General features: G+C 35.1%; 1 protein-coding gene across 3 annotated transcripts in view; it reads left to right on the top strand.

Annotated features, from left to right (window-relative positions):
* Positions 1–13822, top strand: part of kcnn2 (potassium calcium-activated channel subfamily N member 2) — a 46221-nt gene that overhangs the window by 4619 nt on the left and 27780 nt on the right. The gene's annotated exons all lie outside the window — the stretch shown is intronic.

Genomic DNA, 13822 nt, shown 5'->3' with positions numbered 1-13822 from the left:
TTGAGAGTGGATTCTCTATAAAATAATCTTTCCCAATCCAATAATCACCACTGACTGGAAAGTTCACAGAAATTGAATGGTCAAAAAGTATATGGGAACCCTGCAGGCATAATTTATTAATTTATTATTATTTAATTCAACTCCATTCATGTAGAAGGTGAAAGAAATGAGAGGACCTCGAAGTTAACACGCAAATAGACAGACAAATATTGCATTCACATTTAATCAGATAGACGGTGTGTGAAGTTTCATAATGTGTGTTTTGCACACTCAGTTTCAGGCACAAAGTCAGACATTGCAGAATCCATAGCTCATGTCAAAGACTGGTATTTAATTTTTTTGTAAGGAGTAGTTTCTCCAATAAGACAAAGGCTAAAGTGTATGGGCTGTTCTCAGCGCAGGCTTCCTTTTTAATGAAGTGAAGCCATGTGTGGTTTGTCCAATGGGGAAGTACCACTATTAGTTTCATGTGGAATGAACTAAATTGCCCAAAGGATTTAATCAGAGAGGGCATTGATTTCACATTGATTTCCATACATTTCAGCAATCCATTTTACTGGTCTGCTTTTGAATTTCATATTCGTAAAAGCCTACAGTAATTTCATCGCTAGTCTATTTCACCTTAAAAAAATGTAATTATGATTTACTTATATTTGCATATTTTACACACAAAGCATAAGTTAATGGGTAACACTTTACAATAAGGTTCCATTTGTTAACATAAGTTAATGCATTAATTATCATGAACTAACAATGAAAAAGATATTCTTTTCAGCATTTATTAATCTATTAATTTATTAATTATTTAATTTTAATGTTATTATATATATTTTAATTGAAAAAATGTATTTGTATATGTTGAAATTATAATTAACTGAGATTCATAAATGCTGTAAAAGTATTTTGTATTGTTTGTTCATGTTAACTAATGTTGTTAACTAATGTTAACAAATGTAGTCTTATTGTAAAGTGTTACCAGTTAATGTTTAAAAAAATTTGCTTTATGCTTAATTAACTGGTTTGATTCAAGTAACAAACATTATTTAACGTCTCTGAATCAACCTGACCAGATCTGGCAAAAATAGTAGATTTAATTTTAATTTAATTTTAATTTTTACAGTAAATGGACCTTGGATTTACATTTATGTTCTTGGCTAAAGCTTTAGTATTAAGCAACAAACAAGAAAGTGCGTGGATTGGGTTTGAGATTAAATTTGAATTGATACTGGAGTTAATAGCAAAACACATAAATCAAGCACTTAGATAAGGCCAAGCAGCGCCAATGAGCTTTTACTGCCAGTAAAGAACGTAGTGCCAACAAGATCGTAGTGCTATTGGCAGAATGGGGGAGTGTTATTAGTAAAAAAAATCTGTCATCATTTATTCACTTTCGTGTCATTACAAACCCCTGTGAATTTCTGCAGTGTGATCGGTACAGACTGGTCACCTAGGGTGACTCCAAGATATTTTACGCACAGAAATTAAATAATACAAAGAAAAGTATGTTGAGTTGGAGAAACTGAAAGGGCAAGATTTTGGCCAGAATGAAAAGGTACTCTGTTATGCCAAAACTGCAGGTGATGAACAGGCATCCATCTGAAATGTCAAAGAGCCATGATGAGATTTTTTTTGTGCGGTCATTAAGGTATAAACAGAAGGTGTGAGATGTAGAATGAAGATATGTTGCCGTATACAGTAGCAGAGAAACTATGGAATCTGATAAAAACACAACCAGGTGTAGATCTATTGTAGATATCAAAATTGTGGAGGCCAATGAACAGACCTCTGTGAGACTTAATAAGATCATCAAAGCAAGATACAAGCCAATTTCATATGCCGTATAGTGAAGAACAGCAGTTGGTGCTTTGTTAAAAGAATAGTTAAAGAAAATTCTGTCATCATTTATCCTCATGTTGTTCCAAACCTGAATGACTTTCTCACTTAAGTAGAACACAAAAGGAGATGTTAGGCAGAATGACCAGGCTGCTGTTTTTCCATACATAGAAAGTGAATGGTACTGGGGCTGTCAAGATCCAAAAACGCAACATCAAAGCATCATAAAAGTAGTCCATTAGAAATGTGCTCTATATTCCAAGTTTTCTAAAGCCATATGATAGGTTTTTGTGTGGAACAACCCAAAGTTTAAGCTGTTATTCACTGATAATCTTTCCTTCCATCTGAGCCAACAAATCTCATTCACGCTTGTGTTCAATTAAAAAATGGTGCCTTAAGGTACGTTGTGCCGGTTTGACATCTTTGACAGTAAACTCCTACACAAAGCTATAGTATGTCTTCAGAAGACTTTGAATACACTGCAAAAGTCTGTTGACTACTTTTATAATACTCTTTTGGTGTTTGTTGAATCTAGAATCACTTTCATTGTATGCAAATAAGAGCAGCTTGGACATTCTGTCTGACATCTGCTATTGTGCTTCATAGAATAAAGAAAATAATAACTAATACAAGGGGGTGACTAAATGATGACCACATTTTTATTTATTTTTATTGGTGAACTGTTCCTATAATAAGAATATAATGATGCTCTACTGTTCAAATAAGCATACATTATTGCTGTGCATACATTGTTTGAGAAATTAAATCTACTTATTCAGTCTTACAAACAGTATTGCTTTTATAGATACTGTACATACACTTGTGTTTGTGTGAGGGTTTGTAAATACTTTATCTTTATAAACATGATGCAAAACCACTACTTCAATATGTATGCAAATCCCCCCCCCCCCCCCCATTAAGAGCCCTGGCTCTGTGACCATAAATGCCTGAGCAATTTTATTACTTTTCACACTATTGAATTGTAATGGCTTGTATTCATGAGCCAGTTGTGCTCTCTGTAATATTTAGGGCCCACATGTCTCTGAGGGACATCAGTCATGTGAGTACTTTACCAGAAAAATGTGGCTCTATGAAGGGACCAGGCAAAAGGGCCCTAACAAGCAGAAATATGTGCACATTGTTGCTATATTTTTTATACATAATAAACAGATTTGTCTCAAAAATAACCTTTATTTGCAACAACACCATTTCAGTGATATGTGATTGTTTGCTGCAATTGAACCACAAATCGCTAGTGTAAGCGTGTCTAACTAATGGATTATTGGGTCATTTATACACAAGGGGCAGAGACAGGTGATAAATGCACATGAGCGTTACAAGGGATGTGCTCTTCCTGTGACATCTTCCTTCCACCTGAGACGAATGTCGAATGTCATGAATCCCTCATCACCATGGACCCCTGAGTTTTCACTTAGCTCACAGTTGTTATGCGATTAAAGGCGTAAACTATATTTCAACTTAATTGTGTCTAGTGTGTTGCAAAAACTGCAACACACTTGTTGCAAAATTGTTTTCAGATAGGTTTACCAAACACTAATCCACCAATGCCAGTGTTGCTATGTTTAATTTCATTTTAATTTAATTTAATTTAGTTGTGTAAAGTGTGTTAAAAAAATTGCAAAAATATTAATGACTGTTTTCAAATAGGTTTCCAGAACACTCCCTCCCTGCCTGCCATTTTAATGTAATTTAATTTAATTTAATTTAATATAAATTTTCGAACTACTTTAATGAGATTTAAATAAATGAAATCATTTAAATCGCTGGAGAAAAGTGTTAAAATAGGCCACAGTTAAAATAAGCTACGTGCATACATAATACAACAGCTGTCATAGTTTACTGACAGCGTTTAATTACGCAAATGCAAACTCTCAAACCATGAGGGTCCCTTCTTCAAGGAAACTTGAAAGCCATAAGCAACATACAACTGAGGATTTACTTAGCAAAGTGGCCTCTTAGGGCCTACTTTGATATCATAAATTAACCATTGCATTAATTTGTAATTGGTCTGAACCTCTCTACCTAATTCTCTAATGAGATTGAGCGATTTTCTTTTTCTGACCGACAAGATATATGTTCCCCATTCTCTACATTACACAGATTAAATATTGAGCCATGCTCCATTAGTTATATTGAGCTCTACAGAAACCAGTAACCAACCCCTCTTGCCTACTAGACAGACAGCACAAAAGGCAGATGACCTTCTGTCCATGCCCCTGTCAAGGCAACGCAAGGCGAAATGTCAGCGCAAGCGTAAAGCTCCGAGCTCTCTGTATAGACACGTTTTAAATAGATTATGTTGTTGTCCCTGTGTTTTTAACAGAGTTCAGATAGTAAAGCAACTGTCAGTGGAGCATGACAGGAAGACTGTTTCAGAAGAGCCATCAACCTTGTGCTGATCAGTTTAGTCTGTTTTTATACTGTGGCTCCCATTAATCCTAGAGTCAGTCTTGCATCCATCATTTGAGCTGAGCGCTGTAACTTTAAGGACTTACGGCAACTGTATTCATCTTTCTTTGTGCAATTTACTGAAACACTTACTACATTTCTTCATTATGCTTTTGCTTAAGGAATAGGTTCTACAATTTGTTATTTTTTTTGCTCTTTTATTTGTACTGGTGCTTTCAAAGACAAGCATCACTGATACTATTGCTCATCCTTCAGGTTGGGAATTTAAACAGACCCTTAACCATATTAAACTTTGACACAAAACTCGTCCCTCATTGTTTGTGCTATGGACATGAATGATACATCAAATCATGTGGTTTATTGAAAAGAGATGTGCTGTTACTTTTCTAAGCAATTTTTACCTGGCGGATGATAAAATGGTTGGGAAAATGAAGGAGCCACACAACAAGTATAGGGATCAGAAAATCATAGAGACTTGGTTGTGGCCAGAGACAGTTTAGCAGAGATGGACCACTGGTATTAAAATGAATGGGAGAAATTAGAACGGCCAACAGATGTAGAAAAGAAAGTCCCACCTTACTGGTAAAAGAGTCAATCACCTTTTAGATAAAGACAGCTAGTTTTGCATGGGCAAGAACCACTTACATTTTCTCCAGAAAATGTATTTAAGGGTTTACAGAATGTGTAAAATATAAAATACAGAATATATCAATTGCATACGGTATACTACATGTTATATTTTCACATTATTACATTCACATATTAAAATGTAAATACAAAGAAAAGTAATTATGCATATAGAGAAAATCAAGTCAAGTCAAGTGCCTTTTATTGTGATTTCAACCATATACTGCTAGTACAGTATACATATAATGTAGAATACAGAATATATAAATTACACACTGTATATTACATTATATATTTAATTATACATATTCAGATATATACAGTAAATGTAAATATACATAAAATGTATTATAATTTACAAACAAAATAAAGATTACAGAATATGTAAATTACATACTGTATCACATGTAACATATATCACATATTTACATATATAAATGAAAATATACAGAACATGTATTATGTGTATAGTATAAAAATACAAAATATATCAATAACATACTGTATATTGCATGTAATATATTTACATGTTACATATTTACAAATGTAAATGTACAGAAAATTTATTATAATGTATATACAGAAAATATATAATATATAAAATACAGAATATATAAATTACATACTGCGAATTACATGTAAAATATTTACATATATGACATATTTTAATGTATTTACAGAATAGATAATAAATAAATACAGAATATATAAATTACTTACTGTATATTTAAAATATTTAAACATATATTTACAGAAATGTAAATATACAGAAACAGTATTACTATGCTGTGTTATGAATATACAGAATATATAATATATAAATACAGATTATATAAATTACACACTGTATATTTACAAATATTTACATATATTATATTTTTACATATATAAACAAAAACAGAATGCTGTACTGTAATGAATATACAATATAAATACAGAATCTACAAATTACATACTGTATATTTAATTCATTTAACAATATTTATATACAGTATATTACATATTTTCATATATAAATGTAAATTTACAGAAAGATTTATTATAATGTATAAATAAATCTAATTTCTAGTTTTATTGACTCCTTCCCAGTATTCTTGGTACAATTAGTTGCTGCAGTCATGCTCTCAGTCTTGCTCGGGTTATCTGGTACGACCCTTAGCTGTTGCAACCAGGCCATTACACATGCACCTTCCCCTCTGTTATCAAATTCAGCATTTGTCCATAACTACCCGCACAACAACTCAGTTGTAATATTGGATGCTAATAGGTGAAGAACCCTCCAGTATTGTATTGCAGGTTGTCCATTAACATAATTGGTTTTACCTACCAAGTAGGTTTCCTTACATAACCCAATTTAAATGTTTAATTTCTCCGTTTTAAAGCTACAAAGATGACAAGCGGCCCCTTGGTGACAACGATCGCTTTGCTGAAATAAAATAAAATGAACGCTTCACGCTTATCATTCTTTGTGCAGGCTATGTGGTTTGTTGCTTCTTGTTGTTGCTGCTAAGCTTTGAGTAAGATAGCGTCTGTCACTGTTTGGGAAGGCAGCTTGTGTTTCCCTGTCTAAGTTACACTTGCACGGAAAGTCGGAACAACAGCCTAAACTAACAGACAGCCTGGTTAATGTTACAGAATCCCTGGCAATTGTCAGGCCTTTCAAAGCACTTGATGTGTCTTATCTGGTCTGAAATCTCCCTCTCTACTGACTTTACGATTTCTGGCGAGAGTAAATGAAGATGAGAATGTCAAAACACTTAAATTAGGTTTGATTATTTTGGAGATGGCTGTTTTTATGCTTGTAAGCATCCCATGTCCTTGATTTTATTTTGCTACACTGGAATTAGAATATGTTGTAGGAGTATGTTATATATGTTTGTATGTTTGTACATGTGCATCGTATGAATATGAGGGATTAGTGTTGTATTTTGGGGCTCTATGATCCGTGTGACTAACGTGTGTAGGTGGTTCAAGAGCCTAAAACAGAGGTGCTTTTTTCGTCATTGGACTCTTTCGGCTAGTAAAACACCTGTTAAAAGGTGTGAAAGACTTATTTTTTGTGTGAACAGTGCGACATTTTTAGTGGTTCTTACTAAAGCAAGCATGAATGTTTCTATTGCTCATACTTAAACTGAAATTCCAGAGACAAGAATGTGAAAATGCTGTGTGATGTGACACAATCACAGCTAATATAAAGTAATAAGGGGCTTGATTTTGGCTCAATGAGAGTTGACAATGGGTGGAGCTACTGGGTGCAATGCCGCAGAAATAGACAGCAAGTGATTGACAAAATGTCTTGTTGATTGTTGTTTTAACGCAGTTTATAGTTTCTATTTTTTGTTTAACACTGTATATTATTATACCTGAAATATTGCAGCTTGTTGAGGAGTAGTGTGCTGTTCGCCTGGCTGATGATAAAACAGCTGAAAAAATCTCATAGACTTATATTGAAGGAGGGACATGAGCCAAATTTATCATAGAAACTTGGGTATGGGCTCTTTTGACTTGGGTGAGTAACCACCTGAAACTACCCAGAACATCTTTGCAACCGCATAGCAACGCCTTGGCAACCACCCAAAACACCCTAGCATCGTGGCAGTGACTTTTGCACAGGCAAGCGCCATTCTAATTTTCTTCCGAAAATGTAAAAATATAGTTTTAATGTATTTTTAATTGAATATATGATCTGGTTGTCTCATTCCGCTTCCAGGAATGGAGCTACATATTATATTTTTTTATTTATTTTTTATGTGGAATGCCCAATTCCCACTACTTAGTAGGTCCTCGTGGTGGCGCGGTTACTCACCTCAATCCGGGTGGCGGAGGACAAGTCTCAGTTGCCTCCGCTTCTGAGACAGTCAATCCGTGCATCTTATCGCATGGCTCGTTGTGCATGACACCGCGGAGACTCACAGCATGTGGAGGCTCATGCTACTCTCCGCGATCCACGCACAACTTACCACGCACCCCATTGAGAGCGAGAACCACTAATTGTGACCACGAGGAGGTTACCCCATGTGACTCTACCCTCCCTAGCAACCGGGCTAATTTGGTTGCTTAGAAGACCTAGCTGGAGTCAATCAGCACACCCTGGATTTGAACTCGCAACTCCAGGGGTGGTAATCAGCGTCAGTACTCGTTGAGCTACCCAGGCCCCCATATTTGCTTTTTTTAAATGAGGATTACTGAGATTAAGAATTCAGGCTAAACAGAGTTTACTTGGCAGTGTACCATTTTATATTTTAAAGTCGGCATGAAATAAAAATTCACTAAATGCATGTTTTCTAAATGCATGTTATTGATCTTATTGTGAACGATTCATCCATGCATATGTTTAAAAAAAAAATTTTTTGACCTAGTAATCTTTAATCAGAATTTCATAACTCGATCTTCCGGTGAAACGACAGACTTCTCTTTGGTGACGGATGCAGGACTTCTCCAATCATTTAGTCCACTTAAACCCTGCCCCTTTCTTGTAAATACCACAACCTTACGTAGAGTTGAACGAAGCGTCAATCGCTTGTTGGTGAAGATGGCAAGGTGTATTTTCGTCTGTTTTCCTTCAAAACTATCGTTCCTTAACCCAAACTTCCTTGGTTACGGGTCAGCTGGCTTGAATTTACATTTCGAATGAGGAGGAATAACGGTGAATTCACGGTTGTGTTCGAGACATTTAACGTCTGAATTGCTGTGATCACTAATGAATGCAATGCTTCGGATGCCTGTGTTTTTTTCCTTTATATTTAGTGTATTGTGATTCAAAACGTTAAAATGTGGTTATCTTTTACTCACTCATATTTTCACAGTCCAGTCAACAACCAATGGATAAACTCAAACCCCCGCCCTACATTGCTTTCTTGATCGATAAGCTGTTTCACTCGGAAATACATTACAATACGGAAGTCAGTCGCAACTTCCCTTTCATGCTGACTTTAAGAGTGTTATTTATCTTTTGCCAGGTATTATATGGATATATGTCATGTGAGTTATCCAAACATCTGGAAAGTGTTTCATCCTTATGATAGCAAGCAGTGTTGAGTGAATAACTGACCAAAAATGTAATTAAACTGTCAAAATGTAAGGTTTTATACCACAATACAAACAAACAAACAAAAACAAAAAATCATTTTCTTAGCCAGTATTTTTGTCTTGTTTTCTAGTGAAAATATCTAAACATTCTTACAACATTGATACATTTATTAGAGAAGCATATTTTGTATAAGACAATGTCTTGTTTTCAGAAAATATATCTTAAATTAAGTTTATTTTTCCACACCATTGGCAAACACAGGGCTCTAGACTGCTACTAAAATGGTCGACCAAAAATAAATGATTGCGACAATAATTTAAAATCTAGTCACCATTGGCGACAGTCGGGATGTGTACTTTCATATGCGGTTTCGTCAGATGTCATCTTGTGAGTTACTGAATACATCTTTAGAGCGCCAGTGTGTCTAGCGCCACTTTTCCGTTGATGATATGAGCTCGCTGGCTGCACGCAACAAACACAGTGCGAGCCATGATGTCCGAATTGTGAACAAATGACTCTTTTGATCCAGGTCTTTATAATGAATCACCCGACAAGAGCTCGTTTGAACTCAGGAGTTCAGGTAAGCAGTTTGAATTGAGTCACTTTCTTAGCAAATCATCCATCAGTGAGTTCACAACTGGGAGCGTAGACATTTCAAAATAATAATCCCATGTATATTTCGGGCTTCTTTATAATTAAAAGTCCTGTGTTATGTACCAAAGTTTTGTTTTCTTGTTTTTTTTTTTGGGGGGGGGTTATTATTATTTGGGCACAATAAACAATAAACTGCATCTGGGATTTCATTCAATTTGCACTCTTGTAGTCTTTGTGTCTGGACCATCTAGTCACAGTATAGAAAGATGTATATGTATATACAGTACTGTGCAAAAGTTTTAGGCACTTGTGAAAAATGTTGTATAGTGAGGATGTCTTAAAAAATAATGCCATAAATAGTTTTCATTTATCAATTAATGTCATACAAAGTCCAGTAAACATAAAAAAGCTAAATCAATATTTATTGTGACCACCTTTGCCTTTAAAACAGCCCCAATTCTCCTAAGTACACCTGGACACAGTTTTTCTTGGTTGTTGGCAGATAGGATGTTCCAAGATTCTTGGAGAATTTACCACAGTTCTTCTATCTATATTAGTCTCAATTGCTCCTGTCTCTTTATATAATCTCAGATACATCTGCAAAAGTAATGTTTGGGAGTCTAACATTTATATTTCCTATTGACACACTAAAGCTGAAGATATAAATAACCATATTAAAGAGCACCTATTATGGTTTTTCAAATATGTGTTATATTGCTGTTTGTGAATGTAAAAAAGTCTGCAAAGTTTCAAAAATCAAAGTGCACGACAAATGGAGTTATTGACTCCCAAAAGAAAGAACCGATTCTGAACACCTGAAACGAGTCGTTAGTAATTCCAGACTTACTTCCTGTACTAACCTACGTAATTTGGTAACAAAAAACCCGCCTCTGGTCTTCATTGGCTGCTCGCGAACAGCTTTGACCCGACCTCAAACACTACACTAAGCTTCACTAGACCAATCACAACAGACTGGGGCATCTGACCAATCAGAGCAGAGTAGGCTCTCTGAAAGGAGGAGTTTAGAATGAATCCTTTAGAACGGATCATTGAACGAGTCGTTTTTGACACTGGGAAAAAAAGGTTTAAATTTAAATTATTAGGAAATTAAAGTGTTTTTTGACCTTGGATGCATGTAAATCTATTGTATGTGACCTTTAAAACAAAATTAGCCATGTTTAAAAACCATAATATGTGCTCTTTAAGACAAATGCTTTTGTGAAACATCTTATGTGCCTAAGACATTTGCACAGTACTGTATATATATATATATATATAAGATCCAGCTTTTGATACTTAGGACCATTGAGGGACTCATACACAACTATTACACAAGGTGCAAACATTCACTGATGCTGAAGAAGGCAACACACTACTATATACATACTATACTTTATGTACTGTAAATATCTGTAATGTAGATTCTGAAGGGCAGTACTAAATAAAAAATAAAAATGTATCTCTTATATTTGTATAAATTCTGAAAAGGGTGTGGAAACTTATGAGACAAAAGGGAAATGCAGATTTGTGCACTCAACTATACAGTATATACTGTATATTAAACACCCGATTAATGAGTTATCAGCTGTCTTTTCTTTGGCTGTCTATCTTGTTTTTGAACAACAATCTAAATCGAGCAATTCTGTGATGTGGCAACTAAAATAACCATTTGGCTCCTAAATGTTTCCGTTTAGGAGCCAATGGCTCCTTAGTCATTTTTTTAGTCTGGAGCCCTGAAAAAGTTTTTTTTGTATTAAGCATAAATTAAGTTAACAAAATTTTGTGAGGTTTATGCTTGAAGAACAAAGCAACAATAGGGTTAAAAAAAAAAAAAAAAAAAAAAAAAAACATTAATTCAAGATATATTCTCTGAAAACAAGACAAAAATACTGATTAAGAAAATGATTTTTTTGCTTTACTATGTGAAGGGAAAATAGCAGGAAACCTTTGAAACAAGCTCTTGAAGCCTCAAGCAAACCCCATATTAGAGAATAACTCAGTTATGCTCTGCATAAACCCATTACTATGTGAAATAGCCTGATGTTATAAGAAGGCAGGAGACCCGTTTGCACATATTGGATCAGGGGTTTATCATTTGCCCTTTTTCTCATATCAGATAGCCACAGTCATGTTGGATAAAGTCTGTCAGCAGAAGCCTTTGAATTGTGCTGACTGCATCACTCTGGTGAAATATCTCTGGCTGATGGAGGCAGTCGAGTAGACCTTGAGGTGATTGAATGCTCAGGAAGGAACAGCAGTTGATCAGCACAGAGCGTTTAGGAAGGCAGGAGGGAACTGAGTGAATACAGCACTACAGTTGGGTTCCAGAAGTAAAAATATTCATTATAAATTTTGTTAACAATAACAATGAATAAACCTTTCAAGGTATACCTAAAAAAGGAACTAAATTTGTGAAGCAGTGGTATATGCTTCTGTAGAAGCCACAATCTAGCATGATTTCAACTTAATTTTTTTAAAGATGCATTGAATTGCTAAATTCCCAGTGAAGAACTTCATTACCCATAATCCTGAACAGAGGTCCACCAATCAGAGAACTCCCTGCTGCCACAGGAACGGAAACTGTTGCAAAAGAGCTCAGCAGTGACTGCCCACTCCAATTTGCGTTAAATTAAAGTTTGTTTATCTCAGAGCTGGTTGGCTTGGTTCATGGCTTAGAACTGTTTATTAAAGTTTTTTTTTTTTTTAATCCAAATGGAGAAAATTAATGGGTAAATACTCCCAAAACCAAAGCTGCTGAAAAAGTGGGTGCTCACTCTTGCACTTTATCGTGAAGCAAACCAGAAGGAGAATAATATTCGTACTGGAGCGAAATATTTATGGGACAGAGCTGGAAGAGAAAGAGGGAGATTTTGTATGAAGCAGAAGTAGGAATTTCAGTACGGCTCCTGTACCTGCCGGTCAAGTGGAGAGAAATCTGGCTGGCACTGTTAAGTTTAAAAGAAACTATTGAGCAATGCATGTTAGCAAAGGCTGACAGTGCGAGGTTGAGATTGCAGTCTCCTGAGGGGAAGTGAGGTGTGGGAAAAAGGTACAAAGAACAGGTAGAGCTTTTCACATCACCACCCTCGTAATACAGTCAAAATCCCCTTTCAATAAATCATTGTGGAGGTACATGAATTGTTTTCTCTGGCTTATCATCTTTGTTTTTCTACTCAACACTTTCCACGAATAGCACTTTGGTGCCCAGTTACTTTTTTTTAAAGCATGAGACGCAATTTTTTTCTCTTTGCTTCTTTTGTGAGAACTTTTAGATATGTTAGATAAACTGGTAACACTTTACAGTAAAGCCATATCGTAAACATTAGTTAACATGAACTAACAATGAACAATACTTTTACATCACTTGTTAATCTTGCTAATGTTATTTTCAACATATACTAATACATTGTTTTACATTATATACTGTATATGTATGTTAATATTTTAACATTAGCTAATGTGTTATGAACTAATATTAATTAAAAATGATCAATTGTATTTTTATTAATTAACATTAGTCAAGATTAATAAGTGCTGTAAATAAATATAAGTAGTTCATAAAACCTAATGTTTTTAATAATGTTAACAAATTGAACCTTATATTGAAGTGTTACCAATAAACTACTATCTGACATAAGATTAACATAGAATGAAATTGTCTTTATTCCCAATGGTTTCCCCCAAACTACTTATATATTTGTATACAGTATATCTGAATATATTCCCATAATCATAAAATGTATCATTTTTATACTTACAATAGTTTTGTTATAAACTATCCATTTTCTCCATGTAAAGAAGTTGATTGCTTTTTTTTTTTTTTCTCACAATTTGGAATGCCCAATTCCCAATGTGCTTTTAAGTCCTTGTGGTCATGTAGTGATTCGCCTCAGTCCGGGTGGCAGAGGATGAATCCCAGTTGCCTCCGCGTCTGAGACTATTAACCTGCGCATCTTATCATGTGGCTTGTTGAGCACATTGCCACGGAGACGTAGTGTGTGTGGAGGCTTCACACCATCCACCACGGCAACCATGCTCAACTCACCATGCGCCCCACTGAGAACGAATCATATTATAGGGACCACGAGGAGTTTACCCCATGTGACTCTACCGGGCCAATTTGGTTGCTTAGGAGACCTGGTTGGAGTCACTCAGCACACCCTGGGATTCAAACTAGCGAGCTAGCAAACTCCAGGGTTGGTAGCCAGTGTATTTTACCACTGAGCTACCCAGGCCCCCAAGAAGTTGATTGCTAACAATAACACATAAACTTTTAAAGACATACTGGACCTACCATGTGCTTAATTG

The sequence above is a fragment of the Myxocyprinus asiaticus genome, chromosome 42 (genome assembly GCF_019703515.2).
Source record: "Myxocyprinus asiaticus isolate MX2 ecotype Aquarium Trade chromosome 42, UBuf_Myxa_2, whole genome shotgun sequence".
Taxonomy (NCBI): Eukaryota; Metazoa; Chordata; class Actinopteri; order Cypriniformes; family Catostomidae; genus Myxocyprinus; species Myxocyprinus asiaticus.
The sequence above is the reverse complement of the archived record's forward strand: the minus strand, read 5'-3'. Positions and strand labels throughout refer to the sequence as shown.